At 43.6% G+C, this 6,575-nt stretch overlaps 1 long non-coding RNA gene across 1 annotated transcript; it reads left to right on the forward strand.

Moving 5' to 3' along the window:
• Positions 1-2,695: 2,695 nt before the first annotated feature.
• On the forward strand, positions 2,696-6,180 carry LOC148223560 (uncharacterized). The gene is made up of 2 exons (XR_015803764.1): positions 2,696-3,395; positions 4,528-6,180. It is a non-coding gene; the product is annotated as an uncharacterized LOC148223560 (long non-coding RNA).
• Positions 6,181-6,575: the final 395 nt, after the last annotated feature.

Here is a 6,575-nt window from a genome sequence, read left to right on the forward strand (position 1 = left end):
ACGTTTGAGACTTCTTTGCTCCACTGTATGGAAATATTTAAGACTTTAAAGATTTATATTACAAAATAGCATTTTAAATGGCTCAGTCCTGTTCCCAGTAAAGTCAAAGAGGGGGTTACTGTCTGCTTCAATGAAAGTGGCACAGGGGCCAAGATGCATTTTAACATGATTTTTTTTTCTGTTTTGTTTCAAGAGACAAGAAGTCTCTCCAAAGCCCCCCCCCATTCCTTAAAAAACAAAACAAAAGAAAACAAAACAAAACAAAACAACAAGAAAACCCAAAAACAAACAAACAAACAAACAAACCCAAAACCAAACAACAACAAACAAAATCAAGCGAGTTATCAAGCATCCATCACTGCCATGGCCAGACATGAACATCCATTGAGACCTGTGAATGTCAGAGTTCCACCACACACAGTATGCTGGGCACAGAGAAACACCATGTATTTCCAAGTTTAGGATTAGAAGGCTTCTGTTGCCTTTTAAAATATTTTCTCACAATATCCAGCACACTGTCCCATTTGCTCTGAAACAAAGATTCTCATCTTATGCACACACTTCAAAGATAAAACTCAACATGAACAAGTAAGTAATACAGTCTGAGCCTTTAAAAGAATTAGCATTTGAGTAAAGTCAGCAACCTTAGATTCATTTTCTTTTTTTATGATTGATAGATGCTAAATTAAATTATATAAATGAACAAACAGGCCCATAATCTTTTTAAACTCATCTTTTAATTTAAATAGCACAAGGACAAACATTTATCTTCAACTGAGTTTCCCCACAAGCCTCCAGAATGAAAATATTTTTATTTGTTGGTTTTTATATTTTATGCTCAGATTTGTTAAATAATTATTTGCATTTCGGTTGATCCTCAGATGTGAAAAATCATATCTAGCTTCTTGATAAATATTTACAGGAAACATGGAAACTACATACCCTAACAGTTTATTCTTTCTTCTTTTCTTTTTAATTATTTATCTTCCTTTTTAGTAATTTATTTAGAATTATAAGCTCTGTTGGAGACCTTATACTATGCATTTGTGGGCCAGGACACTCTTCACTACTCCAGGTTATTCCAAGTCCTGTTCCACCTGGCTTTGAACACTTCCATGAATGGGGAAGCCACAGCTTCTCTGGGCAACCTGTGCCAGGGCCTCACCACACTGCTTCCCCTCTGGTGCCATGCTTTAGGGTGTTCTGCTTGAAGAGCCCTAAGTGACTCTTTAAGCTTAAACACAGCCAGACAAGTTTCAGCCCATAAGTTTATGAGGGACAACCTGGTAACGTCACGCAAACATGACCAGTGACTTAATTAGTATCAAATTAGCAGAGACAGAGTGAATCTGTACATCTCCTGAGAGTCCCAGGGGACTGCTGCTGGAGGATGAAGGCCTGCAAGAGCTGGGAAAGGGTACTACAAGGACAGGGGGAAAAAAAACCTTACAAACCCAAACCAGAACAAACCAACACGCATTTTATAGGGGGAAAAAAAAGAGCTAGAATCCAGTTGTATATTTTAAAAGGGAAAGGTTAGAAAAACATTCAGGGAGAGCGCCCAAAGAGTTAATTTCCAGCAGCACTTGAGGCAGCAAAGCCTGGGAAGGCTCCTCGCGCCCTCTGGTGTGAGGCGGCAGCAGGAGTGGAAATTTCCTCTGGAAAACAGCTTTGTCCTAAAGTTCAAGCAGATAAAATGACTCTCAAGCGTCCCGGTGGGAAGAGGGGTAATTGGACTCCCCAAGCGAAGCCTGGCTTGGGGAGCAGCTTAGTTTTGGGGTGACGAGGAGGAAAGGAGGAAGGTTGCTCTATATTTTTATTCTTATTGGTTTTACTTGTTTTTCTTTTTTTCTCCGGAGTCTCTAGTTGGGCCGGTTGCAATATGAAGAAAGGAGTCCTGAAAGGCGGTGAATGAAAACCTCGCAGGATCCTCGGAATAATGGTTGCAGCATGACAAGCATTTTTTTTAAAAAAGACTAAACCTCCCAAATTATGTGTCCCTGCTTCCCTCCCGTCTGGAGTTTCCAAGGGAGGGATAGCCTAAACGAGCACGGAGGAGAAATGCCTTCTTCCAACATGGCTTAAATACTAAAAGGGGAAAGCCTTCGTAAAAAGAGGAAAACAAGTAAACAAACAACAAAACAGAAAAGGCATTCTTGACTTCAAGCACCTCTCCCTTAAAATTGAAGGATGCTCCCTAACCCAAATCGACATCCTTAATCTAATTGGCAGGAGAGTGAGGAGCGCTCTCTGCTCGCTACGAATTCACATTTTTAAACATATTTTTTTACGTTTTTTACAATCATTAACAGCGATAATAGCTACTTGTGAGGAACAAATGCATAAAAGCCCACAAATGCAAAGGGGCCGACAGAGCAAACAGGTAGAGCAAACATCAGAGTTCTTCCTTTAGGTACCTGCTGAGGAAATATACTCTGGTTTTAACCCCTAAAATTAAAAGGGGGGTGGGGCGCGGTTTTTATGTTGATTGGAAACAAATACACAGAGCTTTCCAGCTCATCTGTACCAGCAGTTTTTCCTTCACTCCTAGTATCTTCCAGCAAACGTATCTCCCAGCCCCCCTCAGGAGATGTGATTTTTGGCAGGAGCCGCTTTTTGACGGGGGGTGGTCCCGCAGCCCGGCCGCGGTGCGCTCTCGGCTGCAGGTCCGCCCCGCGGGGTGTCCAGGTGGGAAATGGTCCCGCCGCGGGAATGGGAACGGGGGTTTCAGCTGCACTTGGACTGCAGCTCTTCCTCTCGGCATCTTTTCCATATGGGCGCTGGGCTTCTCCCTCAGCTTAGGACAAATTTACCTTAAAAAGAAAAGATAGATTTGTTTTATTACTTTTTTTTCTTAATTACTTTTCTTTTTTATATATTTTTGTTCGTTTGTTTTTGTGTATTTATTTGATGGGGTTTTTTTTCTTCTAAAAAGGAGGCTTTTTATGCTTTCACCTCCTGATCTGACAACCCTTGATAAAGTTTGGGGAAATTAGCGGCAAGACCCTGATGGCCGCTCTGCTTTTTGCATAACAACCAAAACACACTTCCTTGGGATAAAAAATGCTAAATTAAACACAATCTATTTAGTAAAAGCCAGCAGATTTCTGTTGTCGATGCAGGCGAGGTTCGGCACCTTTCTTGCATTGCAGGCGTACACGCGTGGTGCTCTTGCCCCCCAAGCTCCCCATCGAAGTGCTGTGAAAGACAAAAGATACTCGTATTTTTTTTTTAATTAAAGGACCCATTTTACAGGCAGCGATAAGTCAAAGCAAACTGTAGCTGAATTCTTGCAGGAAGGGTCATGCGCGGGCGGATTTGTCCTATTAATAGGACACAGGAAGAGCCGGGAGAGCAAACGCCTGCCCTGAATACAGCGTGGGATGTTATTTGAGGTAATAGATTGAGAACAGACACGAAATCAGTACTTTGTGGATGTTCAAACGCGTCGTTATTTCGCGTTAAATAACATTTTAGAAACGCTTCCCCGGTTTTTCTGCTAGAAGGATGCGGGATTATTTGGAAGCATTTAAAATGGGGAGGAAAAAACTGTATCCAGACGACAGCTCCCTGTGGGAAGCTAATCAACATTATAGACAGTAAATGTTCTACTATTAAGGACTACTTTGTCTCAATTGGTTTTAAATCATAAACATATAAGTACATGAAATAATTCTGAGACCAGAGCTTACTTGGAAATGACGGGAAAGTAACAGAGTATTCCCGAAACTGTCAGTACCTTCCAGGGAAGCCTGTTGATGCTGAAGGACTGGGAGTCGGTGGCCAAAAAAAAAAAAAAAAAAAAAAAGACAGGACCCCCCCCCCCCCCCACCCCGAGCGCCAATGTCGCCGCGCTTAGGAGGAAACATACAATACATCTCTAAAGATCTCTCTCACTTAATTGTTCCTTTTGTAGTTAAAATACTGGCTGACACTGCATTAAAGATGTCAGTAAGGCGGTACCCAGAAGTACGGTCATTTAGAACATGACCCTACCAGTTTAAGAACTAAGCATTTTAGGTAAAAATAATGTGATAGCTGTTAATTTTCAATAATTAGGAATTGATGGGCATTTTAAAGAATTCTTTTTGCAACAGAGACTTCACAAAATAAGATTTCAGTATTTTTCCTTGTATTGACTTTCCTCTTCACAAGCAGTAAAAAATGTAGAGTTCAGGAGGTGCTGGATTTTTGGCTGGTTGTATTTTATTAGATTATTTTATTTTATTTTCAGCTTTTATTGTTGTTTGTTTGGGTTTTTTTTTCAGTATCCACTTTGTATCCATGTTTATTACATTAGTCCATTACTAAGAATTTCCAGAAAGAAAACACAAGCAAACAAACAAACAAAAAAACCAAACAAAAAACTTCCAAAATACCCACAAAACTGTGGAGGCGGCGAGTAGGGCCTTACTGTACTTTTTTAATTAACGGAAAGACAAAATTTCTGTTGACTTAGGGTGGAAGGGAACGAGGCCCTATGAGGATCACTACAGGTGCCAGGTGTATTTTCTTTTCTCTCCTCAGCCTTGAGAGACGAGGAGAACAACGCCGCACACCCGCCCCGGCGGCTGCACCATCCCGGGGCAGGGCTGCTCCGGCCCGAGTGGAGCTGCTCCCAAAACTCTTCGGGATCCCTCCCCACCGTCCAGGATCCCTTCCTTTGCAGAGGGGGAGCACACGAATGGCAGGCGGCAGCTGTCCTACTCGAGCGGCACCGAAGAACCGGCGCGGCAGCGGGAGCCAGAACCAAGCCAGGGGCTTCGCAAATATTCCCTGCCAAAGCGCAGCGAAAAGGGATTACAGTGCATTATCAAGTACCCCGCAATATTCTGCTTCCATTCACGCTTCAAATAAATTACATTTTTAAGAATCCATTAACTGCTTTAACGCCCAGTGTTACTTATTCACCAATGCTCCGTGAAGGTTATTATTTATTTGAAAATTCTTCACGATTTCCAGTTGTTCTCCATATAACATGCACTACACGAAGAAACGAGAGGAAAACGCAGTTAGTCCCTCATTTTGCAAGACGGACACACCACTGGGGCTCCTAGTTTCATTTTTAATATAAAGAAATCTAATCACTCACTATTCCCGTGGATCTCCCTGGCAGGTGCTGGGTGCTGAAGCCTTAGGAGAAAACGGACCACCTTTTCAGAAAGGCCTAACTATGGACTTAAACAGCCTCACTTGAAAAGCCCACATTGACATGCAATAAACCCTATGACTTCGTTTCAATCCCAAATTCCCTGTACCACGCTCAAAGGATGACGTAAACTATGTGAGCACTACAGAAAGTGTGTGCGAAAGTTATAGCCAAAACGGGAATTAAAAGAAAAAAAAAAAAAAGGGGGGGGGGTCTCATAACCGAAAATAAAATGCTTTTAGGAGATGTGACAGCCGCACTCTGCAGCAGGATCTGCAGACTCGTGCGTTCCCTGAGGAAGCACAGTCAGCACGCTCCGACCGCCGTCCCACGGACACCGCAGGGGCTGTAAACGCCGCTGCCCCGGCACCCCCCTCCCCGCAGGGGATGCAGCACAAACACCGCCGGTGGGGAGAACCGACGGTGCCCCCGATTCCCTCCGGTTATTTTTATCCGCGTCCGGCCTTTCCAACCCATCAGATATTGGCTGCGAGGCGAGGGGATAGAAGAGCACCCTTAGAAGGCAGCCGGGCTCGCAGGAACACACAGAGCCCAGCACGGGGAGCGAGGACCCCGCGGCATCCACAGGGACTAGGGCAGGGCTGTGGCATCGGGCCCGCACGCTGCCCTCCCTGACCGTAAAACTAGCAACAGAAAGTTAATTACCTAAACCCAAAATATTGCGGAGATCTCAGTAAAGCAAAGAAAGAAAATTTAAAAAGCAGCAAAAACACACGCTGAAATAACAGTTTAGGACAGGCGGGCAGCAGCACAGCACTGCTGGCTCCCGGAGATTGAGCTGCTGCTCGGATTACCCTCCGCGACGCTCCAACCACCGAGGGAAGGAACCTTCTTTTTTGTTGTTGTTGGTTTGGTTCTTTTCTTAGTTTGTTTTTTGTTTATTTGATTGTTTTCCCCCACTGCAATGTCTCTTCTTTTTTTTCTGTACAAAGCAGCAACCCCGTCCCTGTGCACTAGGCCTTACAGAATCTCTCAAAACAGTTTAATAAAAGGTAAACCTGGGACTGAGATATTCTGATTAGCATTTAGTTTTTGTACATATAAAATATATAAAGTACATATTATATATTTATATGTACGTATAAAAATATATCTAACTTCCCCCCGGCCTTTTTCAATATATCGGGAAAAAATCAGACTCGAGGTAATGCAAAGTCAGTAACATGAGCAGCTTTTCTCCGGCTGTGTCTGACAGGCTTTGTCTCTATATCTGCGTCAGACAGCGCTCAGTCTAAACCAACCGGATTAACCAGGACGATGCCCGGGTGATCCCGAGCAGCGTGACAAACCGCGGTGCTAAATATGAGCGTGCCACTCTCTGCAGGCACCTCGGGATTGTTTTACAGCGGTACATCCCCGGTTATCCCTCTGCTCCTGACTGCCTGGCTGCAGGAGTTAAAATCCA

Source organism: Sturnus vulgaris, chromosome 5 (genome assembly GCF_052056855.1).
Source record: "Sturnus vulgaris isolate bStuVul1 chromosome 5, bStuVul1.hap1, whole genome shotgun sequence".
Classification (NCBI taxonomy): Eukaryota; Metazoa; Chordata; class Aves; order Passeriformes; family Sturnidae; genus Sturnus; species Sturnus vulgaris.